The sequence below is a fragment of the Mus caroli genome, chromosome 4 (assembly GCF_900094665.2).
Source record: "Mus caroli chromosome 4, CAROLI_EIJ_v1.1, whole genome shotgun sequence".
Lineage (NCBI taxonomy): Eukaryota > Metazoa > Chordata > Mammalia > Rodentia > Muridae > Mus > Mus caroli.
Genome location: NC_034573.1, coordinates 104,327,956 through 104,342,173, shown reverse-complemented (window position 1 = coordinate 104,342,173; position 14,218 = coordinate 104,327,956). Strand labels below are relative to the sequence as shown.

The 14,218-nt window shown below is 41.1% G+C and overlaps 1 long non-coding RNA gene across 2 annotated transcripts in view; it reads left to right on the top strand.

The window, feature by feature from the left end:
- LOC115030892 overlaps positions 1-12,839 on the top strand; it is a 15,869-nt gene extending 3,030 nt beyond the window's left edge. The window contains exons 2-4 of one of the 2 annotated variants that reach the window (XR_003836487.1): positions 9,426-9,697; positions 12,311-12,492; positions 12,592-12,839. This is a non-coding gene — a long non-coding RNA (uncharacterized LOC115030892). Of the gene's footprint in view, positions 1-9,268; positions 9,698-12,310; positions 12,493-12,591 lie in introns of those variants that run through there. The other variant, XR_003836486.1, reaches the window with a different exon arrangement.
- Positions 12,840-14,218: the final 1,379 nt, after the last annotated feature.

Sequence of the window (14,218 nt, the reverse complement as noted above, 5' to 3'; positions counted from 1 at the left end):
TATATAATATATATAATGTTTATATATATATATATATATATATATATATATATATATATTATCCACTTATTAGTGGGTACATACCATGCATGTCCTTTTGGGTCTGAGTTACCTCACTCAGGATGATACTTTCTAGTTTCATCCAATTTCCTGCAAAACTCAGGATGTCCTTGTTCTTAATTGCTAAGTAGTATTCCATTGTGTAAATGTACCACATTTTCTGAATCCATTTTTCTGTTGTGGGACATCTGGGTTGTTTCCAGCTTCTGGCTATCACAAATAAGGCCACTATGAACATAGTGGAACACGTTCCCCTGTGGCATGATGGGGCATCTTTTGGGTATATTCTCAAGAGTGGTATAGCTGGGCCTGCAGGAATGAAGCCCTGAGGGCCTGCAGAAAGAATGTAAACAGGTAACCTCAGGAAATAGGAGGTTGGGGGAGAAACCCTCAGAATGCACCAGAGACCTGGGAGGTGAGAGATTCCCTGGACTCACATTTTACCTTAGATGAAATGCAGACACTAGAGAGAGAGTACGTATAGAGCCCACCTCCAGCAGGAAGACAGGACATCAAGTGAGAGATGGGATTGCCATCCCACAGTCACACCTCTGACCCATAATTGTTTCTGTCTGAAAGAATTACAGGGATGGGGATGGAGAAGAGCCTGAGGAAAAGGAGGCCCAGTGACAGGCCCAAAGTGGGATCCAGTTCAAGGGGAGGTCCCAAGGCCTGACACTATTACTGAGGCTATGGAGCACTCACAAAAAAGGGATCTATCATGACTGCTCTCCAAAAGACCCAACGAGCAGCTGAAAGAGTCAGATGCAGATATTTACATTCAACCAATGAACAGAAGCTGCTGACCTCTGAGATTGAATTAGGAAAAGCTGGAAGAAGCTGAGGAGGATGGCAGCCTGTAGTAGGACTAGCAGTCTCAATTAACCTGGACCCCTGAGATCTCTCAGACACTGTACCACCAACCAGGCAGTATATACCAGCTGATATGAGGCCCCCAACACACATACAGTCGAGGACTTCTTGGTCTGTGTTCATTCAGAGATGATGCACCTAACTCTCAAGAGACTGGAGGCTCCAGGGAGTTTAGAGGTCAGGTGGGATGGGGTGTGGGGGAATCCATGTGGAGACGGGGTGGAGAGGAGGTGTTGGATGTGGAGCAGTTGGAGGGTAGATGGGAAGGGGCAGGGAACGGAATGGGGAGTATGAAAAAGGAATTACAAAGAAAATTAAATTAAAAAAACAATCCTAAGACAGAGTTTTCCACACCAGACAAAATGTTGATGTCTTTTGTGGTAAACATGACAAAAGCAGGTCACCACTATCTCTTGTCACCCAAATGCTGTCTGCTTCATTCTCTTTCCTCTTCCAAGCATCCTCAGCCTACAGGGGAAGAGAGTTCCCTCAAGTACAATTATAATCACCTTGCTTCCTCATTTGATGTCCTTAGGGTAAATCTCAATCCCCTTGTCCCAACAGAGAACTTCTCTGGACCCATCTACCATGGTAAGTGTATTAGGCTCCCGATCCTGAACCCCTATAATGTGGGCCAGTATGCCTCATATGTGAATCCTGCTCTGCAGACAACTCAATGGCCCAAACCAGTTTTATGCCTTTACCCAGATGCCATACCCACAAACCTCTGGACCATCCCATCCCATCCCTGTGACCTCCATTTTGCATTGGTTCAACCAACATCCATTCCTCCTTTAAGTTTCCATCCTAGGTCAGCTTTTACCTGAAGCTTCTATTTTTCTATTACTACCTGCATCCTTGGCTTTGAGTGAAATCGCTCATTCCTACTTTGATAATTTGTGCCTACCATGCTCTGGTGTATTCAGTACTCCAACTTTATTGATTCAGTAATGAACAGATATGCTAACTCGTCTTTATTATTATTAATGAGCAGACTTTGCATGTCAGTCTCCCCTGCTACACTCCACTTTCCCTTGGGGCCATGACTATAGTTTCATGATGTCAGGACTACATTTTGCTATCCCTAGCACCTGGTATGTATTCAGTATTCATATGTGTGACTAACAGAGCACCTCTGTCATGATTTCACTTGTAAAATACAGACCAAACCACACCTCTTCCTTCTCTCATCTCAAGGAGGGTCTCAACTCCTCTGAAAGAGGTGGTCTTCCTGTGCTAGGAAGATACAATGTGAATCCTGAAAGTCACTGTTTTCAACATGAGGGTGCCTCTGCCCTCTTTAGACATTATTTTCCTCACCTATTTCCTGAAGGTGTGAATTCTCATGATTTGTCTCCATAAAAGTTTAATGACACTCAAAGGTGAGACTCCAATTGTTCAGTGTACAAAATCCAGATGGGATCAATGTGTTGGCTAGGTGGGCATAGTGGTCTGCTAGGAGGCCATGCTTATGCTTTGGGGTTTCCACACCTATCTCCCATCGCTAGAACTGTTCTCCTCTCCCAGGTCACTCATATTGTAGGGCTTAGGGGTTGTTAATTATTAGAATCCAGCCCACCTGGGGGTGCCTCTGATAAAAGCAAACAGAGTATAAAGTCTAATCGATGCCCCTTGCCTGGCGTCAGTCAGGGCTTCAGCTCCCTCTCCTGGGAATGGATCATTAATCTAGACACTTAGACTTGGAACACTGGGCCCAGGAAGTCCTGAAACATTCCTGACCACCCACGGCTCAGCTCATCAGTCCCAGCAGGCAGCCAGCCTCACTGCTGAGTTGCAGGATTTTACAATCTGAAGTGAGATGAGACTAAGCAGCTGCTCCAGACTCCCAAACAGGCCAGAAATCCAAACTCAGCTTCTGCAGCCCATGCTGGCCCAGAGTTCAGGATCTGGATGGGTGTTCCTGAAGAACAACCCTGGGCCCAGAGGGGACAGTCACAAGATGCTAAACCCAACTATCCTCTTCTGTAAAAGGAGATATGGTTATCCCACTCACAGGACTGATGTTTAGGGTTAAAATCAATTTGAGATTTACACCTGATACATACGGCTAGTTACTATTATTAAGAATAATACTGTAGGTTATAAAGGGTGAATATTGTACAAATTGGGTCCAGTTCTTCCTTCCAGCTTCATGTTACCAGAAATAAGACTCAGTCTTAAAATATATTTACAAATACTTTGGCTATATAGCTAGGCTCAGGTACCATGAGTCCATCTTCCCACATCTTTTTGGGTGAATCTCCTACCTGCCTCTATCCCAGAATTCTTTCTACTTCCTAGGTATTCCACCTTCTAGTTCCTGCCTAACTCACAGGCCATCAGATTTATTATTGACAGGCGATACACTAATACAATACACAAAATAGTCTCTATATCATATTAATTTCTACATGCTTAGAGACTTTGACTTATAAAATGTTGTTTTTCTAGTTGAAATTTTTTTTATGTTGCCTGCACTCTAAATATAAAGAAAGGGCATCCTTCCTTTTCCCTAACACCCTTTAGATTTCTTCCTGTATCTTATCAGTTTTCCCTACCTACCAGCTGCTTTCCAGGCAGCAAAATAATCTTTCATAGATTTTTAGCTTGAGACTCCTTCCTTTGAGTGAATTTATTCCCAGCTTTCAAGGGCCTGTTCCTGTGTCTTCTCTCTCGAAGTGCCTGTGCTTGCCCACTAGAAACCTCTGTTGATGTTGGTTGTACTTCTTGAGTCCTACATAGACCACCACAGCACATTGTTTAGGTTTTAGTTATTTTTCTTCATGAATAAATTTAGAATATCAACATGCAACTTCCTTGGGATGACTGATATTCTAATCATGGCTAATCACAATGACAGCCACTAGTAGTCATTGGCTTTTTGGATGTCTTCTTTTTCCCTTTTAAACAGCTGAGTACCTCAAAAGAGACTATAGAATTAAAATAATCTGAATATGATTGTACTGGCTAGTTTTGTGTCACCTTGACACAGCTGGAGTTATCACAGAGAAAGGAGCTTCAGTTGAGGAAAAGTCTCCATGAGATCCAACTGTAAGGCATTTTCTTAATTAGTGATCAAGGGGGAAAGGCCCCTTGTGGGTGGGACCATCTCTGGGCTGGTAGTCTTGGTTCTATAAGAGAGCAGGCTGAGCAAGCCAGGGGAAGCAAGCCAGTAAAGAAGCAAGTCCCTCCATGGCACCTGCATCATCTCCTGTCCCTGACCTGCTTGAGTTCCAGTCCTGATTTCTTTCAGTGATGAACAGCAATGTGGAAATGTAAACTGAATAAACTCTTTCCTCCCCAACTTGCTTCTTGGTCATGATGTTTGTGTAAGAATAGAAACCCTGACTAAGACAATGAGTCTATACTCTACTAATTCAGGGCTGTGACCTTAGAGGTTATTTTGTATTTTTCCAACTATTTGTTGTAAGAACAACAGTAAATTTAATATAGCTGACCTCTTAGTATTCTGAACAGGATTCTAGAGACAACTATATTAGTTAGTAGAATGCCTTGTCTTGTGGCTCAGAACTATTCTTCCTGTTTGGGACCAGCTCTGCCTTCCTCTGGTTCTCTGTATCTTAGGCTGTAATAGAACAGATTTCTGTATCAGAATGTTTCAGGAAGTGATCTTTGGCTATATGGGTTTATACCACAAAGCATGACACCCCAGGTAGGAGCCTATAGTATAAAACTCAATTGTTTTTAAAAGTTTATACCCTGTCTACTTTTAAGGGCCTCTGATATCCTTCAATGACACATCACAGTTCTATGAATTAAAACTAGGAGAAAGCATGAGAAAGGTACAGGGTCAAAGAGGCTAGAAGCCTGACAGGCCATGATCTGAGCTATGATTTGAGGACCTTAGGTAACTGGGAGAGGTGGAGTTTGTCTCCTTTACGTACTGTCTTACTGATCTTTTGCACAACATTTAGCATAGAATAGGTGTTAGCTGTTCATCCATTGAGTGGATCAAAGTAATGTGTATAGAATAGTTCTTCAGATATGATATGTTGAGATGATATTCAGTACTGGTTAGGTTTGTTCTTAATTTCTTGAAGAAACACTAATTTAATGCACTTATCCAGTATAGAACATTACTAGATTTTTCACTTGTTAATGGCTACCAAATCACACCTTCAAATGAAAGTTTTCCAGAGGACTACAGGTCTGAGGGGGGTGGGAGGTTGGGAATGCTTCCTGCTCAGAAAAACCAATGCAGGCAGAGCTAATTGGCATGAAGCATCTCTGAGAAGGTGTCAGTAGTATTTATAAGAACTAAGGTTTTTGAATCTTTTTCTGTGTCTGTAAGCCACCATTGGTAGATACTTCAGGTGATTCAACCTTCGAAGGAATCTGTGAGGCAAGGTTGTTCACAGGGAATGGGGATCTGTGGAGCACAGAACTCCTTCAAGAAAGAGCATAAAATGATTATGGACAAGGACAGAACTCTATGGCTGAGGAGAGTGGTAGCCAGAGACGGGTAGGAAACAGAGGAAGCAGCTCAGAAATAAAAGGAGCCTTGTAAGCTACCTGGAGCTGCCTGGTCTGACTTCTCAGAGGATAGGGTGGGCTTCAGGGTGGCTTTGAGGACACAGGACACTTCACTGTGACTGCATACCAAGCTTTATTAGGGGATACACGATTAACACTGATGAACTAACCCCTTCTATTTTAACCTTTTTTATTTTAAGCTAAGATCTTTCTCTCCCAGATGGAGTTCTCCCATCTGGTCACAGAAACTGGATAAGTGGAAAGAAAAGTCCTAGGATGCTGGAATTCCAGGAACGTTTCCAGAATGCCAAGAAAAATAGTTCTGTGATGAACCAATGGCATCATGGTGGCAGATCTGGAGAATACATTTAATTCTGTCTGAGTCACCATCTTATAGTATCACAAAGTCCTTGAGGTTGTCTGGTTTATGCCATGATGGCATAGACCCAGGACCTCAGACCCTGGAGGGAAGCCCCCAGTCAGTAGCAAAGACAGGCTTTGGAACCAAATGCTGTAGAAACATGCCCCATTCTGATCAGATGCCAGAGGTTTCTGCCTGGGTTTCTTAGGAGCTGTCTGACATGTAATTTTGCCTTATCAGCAGGAAGAAAGGATGACAGCGGGCAGTCTTCCTGGCCAAGCAGCCATCAGGACCCACATAAATATTTTCTCAGTGTCTGCATGGCCAGAATCTGCTGGCTGGCTTCCATGCAACAGTAAATAATTCAGATTGGTTGCTTCCTGACCACTTTCTTGGGTGTGTTTTCTGACGACTGTGTCTTTTGGAACGGACTTTGGGGAGACCTTGATAAGGGCAGTGAGCCAAGCTCTTACTGGATTCTGATGATGGCATATTGTGGTCAGGAAAGAAGTACCCATGGGTCTTGATGTCTGTGCACTTGGAGGCAGAAGATGGCTTTTACTCACTCCTAAAGATCTTTCAAGTGGGGTCAAGAATGAATTTCAGACACTAGGGTGGGGCAAGGTTAGAGTTTCTGAGACCAAAAAGTCAGAATTCAGCTCATGTGGTAAATTGGGTAAGCTTGACCAAAGGCATGCTGGGGTTTTGGCAGATAAGCCAGTGTGGAAGGGAGAGATAGTACTGGAGCCAGTATGGTCTCAGACTATTAGAGTGACCAGTTTTGGAGTTGTAAGTTCATAAGAGAGTGGGTGCAATAAGCCATATCTCTTCATGTGAATTACCCAAGGCTTCTGAGGAGATGGCATTGGGACATTTAGGAATATACATGGTAGTTCTGGAAGTCAGGCTCTGGATGTCTTGCCTGGTCTATAGTAGGACTTCAATTGATAGTGGAAAGAAATGAAAATGGAGGGGAGGGCAGGCAATGTCTAGAAAAAGTGCCAGGGCTAGAGTGGTAGTGCAAGTGAACCTGGCAATGTTGGGAGGATATTAATAAAATTCTAGGTCTTATTTTCTGGTGGGGAGGCTCTTAATTCTATGTCTCAAGCGTTGTAGTTTCAAGATCCTTTAGAAGTCTGACTATGTAGTGGGAATGCTTTAGAACCTATATTAGACTGACCTAGAAGAAAAAGCACAGGTCCCTGGTGGGTTTAAGGATACAGAATTCTAGATGGTTGGAACTGAGAGGACCTGTACTCATCAGTTTTGCTTGAATCTTACAATGGGAATATTTGGGCCATGTGTCTTATTTGTCTTGACTCCAGCCCCACATGGTTGCTCAGTAGAGAATATAGTTGTTCTATCCCTGGAGGAGGTGGGGAATGGAACTTATGAGGTAAGATATGACTTTTTAAAAGAAAACAATTATTGACTATAGGATTGGGGTCCTTTAATCTCCAGCAAGGATTTGCCACTCAGGCACTACTCAAAAATTAGTGTATATTAGTTATACAATATACTGGTCTTCATTGTGACATTTTGATACATGTATATAAAGTTCTTCCATAGGGTTATTTATTCCCCAATTACCCACAATTGTCCTTCCTTATCACTGCTCCACTTATTTCCTAATATTCTTGTTACTGTCCTGTTTTTACCCTATCATTTAACATATGAAGGTAGACAGGTGATATTTGCATTAATTATTTTTTATTGCTGTGATGAAGTATACAATAAGAGTACTTTTAGGATTTATTTTGTGTTTCAGTTTGAGGGGATAAAATGGCCAAAGGAGATTGAGAGAGTGGTTCACACTGTGTCCATAATGAGGAAGTAGAGATTATTTAACTGGCTTCCTTATTTTCACTTGTTTATTCAGTTTATCAGCTCATTGGATGCTCTTGTCTGCATTTAGGGTGGGTCTTCCTTCTCAGTTAAACTTCTCAAAAACACCCTCACAGACATACCCAGAGCTGTGTCTTGAAGGTGATTATATCTCCAGTAAAGTTCACAACAAAGATTAACCATACCAACTCCATTCCTTGCCATGTTGATATTCAAATGTAAGAGCCAGGATTACTAGATTTTTCACTTGTTAATGGCTACGAAATCACACCTTCAAATTAAAGTTTCCCAGAGGATTACAGGTCTGAGGGGGTGGAAGGTTGGGAATGTTTCCTGCTCAGAAAAACCAATGAAGGCAGAGCTAAGTGGCATGAAGCATCTATGAGAAGGTGTTGAGAAAATGGTTGTAAGAACTAAGGTTTTTGAATCTTTTCCTGTGTCTGTAAGCCACCATTGGTAGGTAACTTCAGGTGATTTACCTTTGAAGGAATCTGTGAGGCAAGGTTGTTCACAGGGAATGGGGATCTGTGGAGCACAGAAGTTCTTCAAGAAAGTTGATATTCAAAATCCAGTTTTAAACTATGACATTTCACCTCTAAGGCCAAGGACAATTTATAACGTGAAATGCTTTTGTTTCATTTGTAAGAGTCCCAAGAATCTTAACAGTTCCAACCTTATTCAAACGTCCCAAGTCTTTTCTGACACTAAAGGTAATCTTCTAACTATGAGACCCTGTAAGTCATGTACTTATAATGTATAATGGCAAAAAGTAAACACTCCTATCCTAAAAGAGAATGGGAAAGATAAATTCAAAACAAGACCAAAATCAAGCCAAACAGTAAATCATAAAATTTCTGGTCTGGCATCTGGGACTTGTTGCATCACCTGGGCTTCAGTGGGTTTCAGTAGTTCCGCCTTTTCAGCCCTACTGGAGTTTCTTTCCTGGAATAGAGCTACTTGGTACCTTCAGTTTTCCTCAGGGAATGTCCCAGGATTGCCAACAACTTGCAAACTGAATTGCAACTTTGGCTTCTCCTTTGTGACTTTAAATAAAGGTCCTGCAGGAAACTTGACACTTCCACAGTTTTTCTGGCCCCAGAGGTTTTCTAGAAGCTTGATGTAATCCTCTATGATTCTATAATGTTGCATTTTGCATGCCTGAAAAACCATGTGGAGAGTGTTGCTAAGGTGTTCTGCCAAATGAAGGTGTCACAGAACTTTCTCCTGGCATAGCAATAGTGGACTCTGTGGAATCTTTGAGAACACTCTTCTAGGCTTTTTGTTTTCAGGCAGGAAATCCCTTTAGTTTCATTATCCGCTCAGGCTTTCTCTTTGTAAATGAATTTGCATTTTCATAAGCTTGAGCCTTTGTTGCTTGATGTCTTGTCTTCGGAACATCATTTCTATTGTTTCCGTGAAGAATTTGTGGTTTCTCTTTAATTGTACCAGCCAATGTCTTTAACAATTAGAGCTGCTTTCTCTGTAGTAATTTTGTTTGGTAACCTTTAAACTTGCTCACATAACTTTTCTTACCAAATTGCACCTTCTTGTGTACTTCTGATCTCTCTCATTATGAAAGGCATTATAAGAAACACCTGTGGAAAAGCTTGGTCTTTATGCTGTCTTTAGATTTCTTCCACTGTTGTAGGAGGGTCTTGTGCTTTGTGTATTCAGAAGCTGATTTCTTTGGCTTAAGATGAAGTTACAGTCCAGACATGGACATTGTCATGAATATTGGAGAATCTTCTGTATTAATTTGGTGTAAAGAATGTTCCTCAATTATCTTTGATAGGTTAATATAAGGCTGAACAGCTAATGACTGGGCAGAGAAGATAGAAAGGCTGGAATTCTGATCCCAGACAGGGATCTTCCAAGGGAGAAGAGCCAGGAGAAGGAGTTCACAATAAGGCAGGAGATGGTCTAGAGGAAGAAATTGGCCACAAGGAAGGTGGAGGAAGGAGGAAGAGGAGAAGGAAGAGGAGGTCACCATGAGGCTGGGCATGAGGAAGTTCTCCATGAGGACAGACATGGAGCACAGCAAGTCAAGGAGAGACAAAAATACAGGTAACCTGGAGCATGTGTTTGGCTAAGTAGTTAGATATCATACAGGGGCAGGAATACCTATTCTATTATTGTGCATAAATCTTGTTGAATAAATCAATAGGTCTCGTCTCAATTATTAGGGTGCTGGCTGGTTAGAAAAAACTGCCACCTTTAAAACTCATCCTATACTCCACCAAGTGACTTAGTTCATTGCTGTTTTTCAAAATTCAACCTCACTTTTTATTCAGTCTAGGACCCCAGCCAATGTGATAGTGTGACTCATAGTCAAAGCAAGTCTTTTTTCCTCAATTAAATTTCTTTAGAAATCCTCACACAGACATGTCTTGAGATGTTATATCTTCTAGGTGATTCTAAGTGAAGTCAAATTGACAGTGAAGGTTAACTCTCTGATCCCACTCTGGATCTATCATATTTTACTTACCAAGAAAATGGGTAGACCTGAAGATGAAACTTTTTTGAACCAGATTAAAATCTAAGTCTTTTGCACTATCAACCCACAGGAGTTCTAAAATTTCCTTTATTTTGAGTTTTATTACAACACATTTTTCCTGATTTTGGAAAAAAATGCTGAATTGTTGAAAGATTATGGACATTAGAGTGAGATGCTTTGAAACAGCAAGGTTCCCTGACAAAATTTGCCAGCATTTATAAATCTCATTTTCTTCTTCTGAAAAATGGAACAATGACCACTGAAAGGCTAAATGGAGAATGTGTATGGAGTTCTAAGCAGTCAAAGGAGCCAAAGCAAGTATTTTAGAAATGCTTATTACCATAATGCTCTGTTTGAAGCAAATGTAATCTAAACCTTAGCTCTACCAGCCAGACTGTGTATACTTTAGGAGTTATTCTCTATACTGAGTCTCAGTCATCGCACCAGTAATCTGGGGAAAACAATACCTACTTTACAGGGTTGTTGTGAGTTATTTTTAGATGGTTCTAACAATATTTGGCTTGCATTTATTTCTAGGCTTATGGAAAGCTACATCATTGTGTAAATTATTTTTAAAAATATTTAAAATAAATAAATAAACAAACAAACAAACAAATAAATCCATCAGTCTCCTCCACATCCTAATGGATGCAACAGGCTCAGGTGATAGGCTAGACACAGTCTATTCTGTTCTCACTATACTCTTTCTTAAGTGAAGACTCATCTTTTCTCAGGTATGAGCTGTTACGTCTGCTGCCTCAGAGATTCCCATTGTGTTTCTTGCCACAGATGATTTTCTCTTCAGAAAAAAAAGACTGATATAAAACAGAAATCTGGCCATTCTACTTACCTGCTCTAATACTCCTGGACACAACACTGGACTGGTTAGGGCAGTTTCTTCACTCTGTGTCCCAGGTTCCCTATAGCCCTCTATTTGAAATTTATATTTAACTTATCTTCATTAGGGAAGATTCTGGAGCTCAGAAGTAGCTGGTACATATATTATTCTGGCTTTTGTTTGTCTGTTGGCTTGTCTTATGGACCTTTCCTTGAAACACAGATTCCTTCTCTGGGACATTGGGAAATAAATTAGACTGATATCCCAGGGAGTGTTGTGGCTTTAAGGATAATGTGACCTGTAAAATTTCCATTGGACTCAGTCTCCAAGGCTTCAGTATTAAGAGGTGTGACCTTTGGAATGTTTTTAAGGAGTGAGCATCTGTCTTCATGAATGGGATTAGCTTCCTTATAAGATGATTTCTCAGCTGCCCTTCTGCCTTCCTCTATGTGAGGATTCAATGTGGTATCATCTTGGAAGCAGGGAATGGCTCTCATTAGACTTCATTGTTGGTGCTTTGAAATGGGAGCTATCCTCTAGAACTGTAAGAAAACAATTTCTGCTTTTAATAGGTTACCAAGTTTGTGCGTTTTTGTTTTGAGCAGTGCAGATGGCTAAGCCAGAGCCTTTTAGCTCAAAGGCATTTTGATAGATTTAATAGCCTGCATTGTAGTCGGGTTCTTTTATATGCACATGTGTACAGAAGCTCTCAGACACTTACTAACTCACATGCAGTTTCACATGCATGTACATACCTCCTCATACATCTGGGTACACATTCATTTTCACAAGCACATTCCCATGTACACTTCTGGATCCCTGTGTTTCATTGAACACCCTCACATATAGGCAAACTCCAGTATGCCTTGTAATCCACTGGAATCTCAATATTTAGAACAAGGAAAAAACCTGAATACTCTTCCATAGAGTGAGGAATAAATGAAAATTCTTTCCCCTTCTGTTAATGTACATCTGTCTATACAGCTCTAAGATGTACACACTCCAGAATATTGATTCACACTGACAGACATTAGACACACTCAGAACATCAATACCCATTACATTCAGATGTCCTCAGAGTCCCTTATTGAAGCAAAGGAAGTCTGAAGGGGAAACTCATGGGTTCTTTGGAAAGTTGGTTGGATGGTGTTTTGCTGGGGCAAACACATGAAGTAATGTTTCATTAAAGTAGAAAGAGGTGTGAATGGCTAAGGAAGACTTGTGAAGGAACATTTCACTGAAGCAGACACAAAAGCTTGCTAAAGCAAGCACATTTTCATTTCGGCTGTGTGATGAAGGATTCTTTGCTAACAATATGCATGTTTTGATATGCTTTACCTTGCAGGGTTGAGCTGCTTTTGTTGGGATTCCATAGAGAGAAACACACCAAAAAATTTCTGGTAGTGTACTGCAGTTTGTTGCCGCTTTCACAGACTCAAGCTGATTGAATGCATGTGAAGGATATGTTATGTTTGAAGGGTATAAATAGGATTCCATGGAGTGACAGAAACAGAGCTTGACTTACAGGTACAGCTAGTTGTGCAATGCTTGTGGGTCTCGCGTCTTTGCTGGTTTTTACCTCCCTGAGAGAGACACAATTGAGAACTTCTCTTGCTGTCTCTACAGGTGCCCCCTGCTGACTTGAGCCTACGCTGAGGCCTGGCTGCCACTGCTATTGTTAACCTGACTTACAGAACTGGACTGCTGATTGCTGGTGTATCTGTAAAGTTTTTGTGAGTGGATCAAGCTGCTGCAGCCTGCTAAACTGTGAACTGACCTGCTGATTTCCAGATAACACAGATGTAAATTGCTCCAAAGAACCTTTCTAAACAGGTCCACTTCCCTGTATCCTCTCTTTTCCATTACCTCTGGTGGGTGGTGGGCTACAAGGGAGTTTAAAGCATTTAAGAACCATCATTAAAAATAAAATTTTGAAAAAAATTAGTTACAGAAGTCCTTTTCTGAATGGATTGAAGGTTCTCTTGTGGCCAGGTTTGGTCTTTAAGGATTAGCAAGGACCTTGGGCCAGGTGCAGAGTTAGCTTTACAGCCTCAAGTCTGGACAGTTCTTCGTGAAAGTCAAATAACGTTCCTAGAGGATATCTCATTTGATTTGTGATCCCTTGTTATTTTCTCTATATCCTGCCCAGAGAGCAAAGACCTGGATAGTTTAGGCTGTCTACCTAAGGTCAGAAAGGCAGATAGCCAGAGTCCACAGCTCGCCCTTCCACACTCTGCTCACTCTCTCTAAGGGACTACTTTAAGGGAGTTATTTATTCTGTAGTTTTTTCTCTCCCTAGTTTGTTTGTTTGTTTCTCTTTCTTTCTTTCTTTCTTTCTTTCTTTCTTTCTTTCTTTCTTTCTTTCTTTCTTTCTTTCTTTCTTTCTTTCTTTCTTTCCTTATTTATTCTTATCCCGTTTCCAACTACAGAGAGTAGGGTTTCAACAGGGAGCGAGAGAAGCCAAGTTCACTGTCAAAAGGAAAATATAAAAGTTACTTTTCCTTGTAAAGCTGGGCGAGGTTGATTGTCAAATGAAATGAGAACTTACCACATGTGCACAGACCCATTTTCACAAAGAACCAACTGAACTAGCAAAGAGGGAGAGTTAATGAAGTTAATATCTACTTAAGGGAATAGAGTAGGGGCCCTCTGACCAGATCATCTGCCAGCTAATTAAAATATTATTTGCACTGCTTTATGGTTTTCAAAGATGCTTCACTTTTGGCTGCTCTGAAAGGAGCTTGTAACGTGTGGCCTTAGGGTGGCTGGCGGGCATGTGGATCACCAAATATTGGTTCTTTTCTACAAAAAATGATGCTTTGGGAAGGTTGAGGGATCTCTTTAGTATTTGGAGGACCCAGCTGGGATTCCCATTCCTTACCTATGTTTCAAAGATAGTGACTCACATGACAAGAGCATTTACTTTGGAAACAGACTGTCTGCATTGAATCCCAACTCTTCCCCAAGATTGCCATCTGACTATAGACACTCAACCTCATGGCCTCAGTGTTTTCATCTCACTCTACCTTGGCAAGTTCAGTTATCATTAGAACTATAGCTAGTCTATACAAGGGGACTGACACATAGTCGAAGATTGATAAATAATAGATACATCAGTCAGCCTACTACTTGTTTCTACCTTGTCTTCAGTTTAGAGGTGGAGGCTGTGTGGAATAATGAGATAAGTACAGAGAGAGAAAGAAGAGACCTTGATCACTCTTTTTGCTCTTGCTCCTTCTATGTCCCAATCATC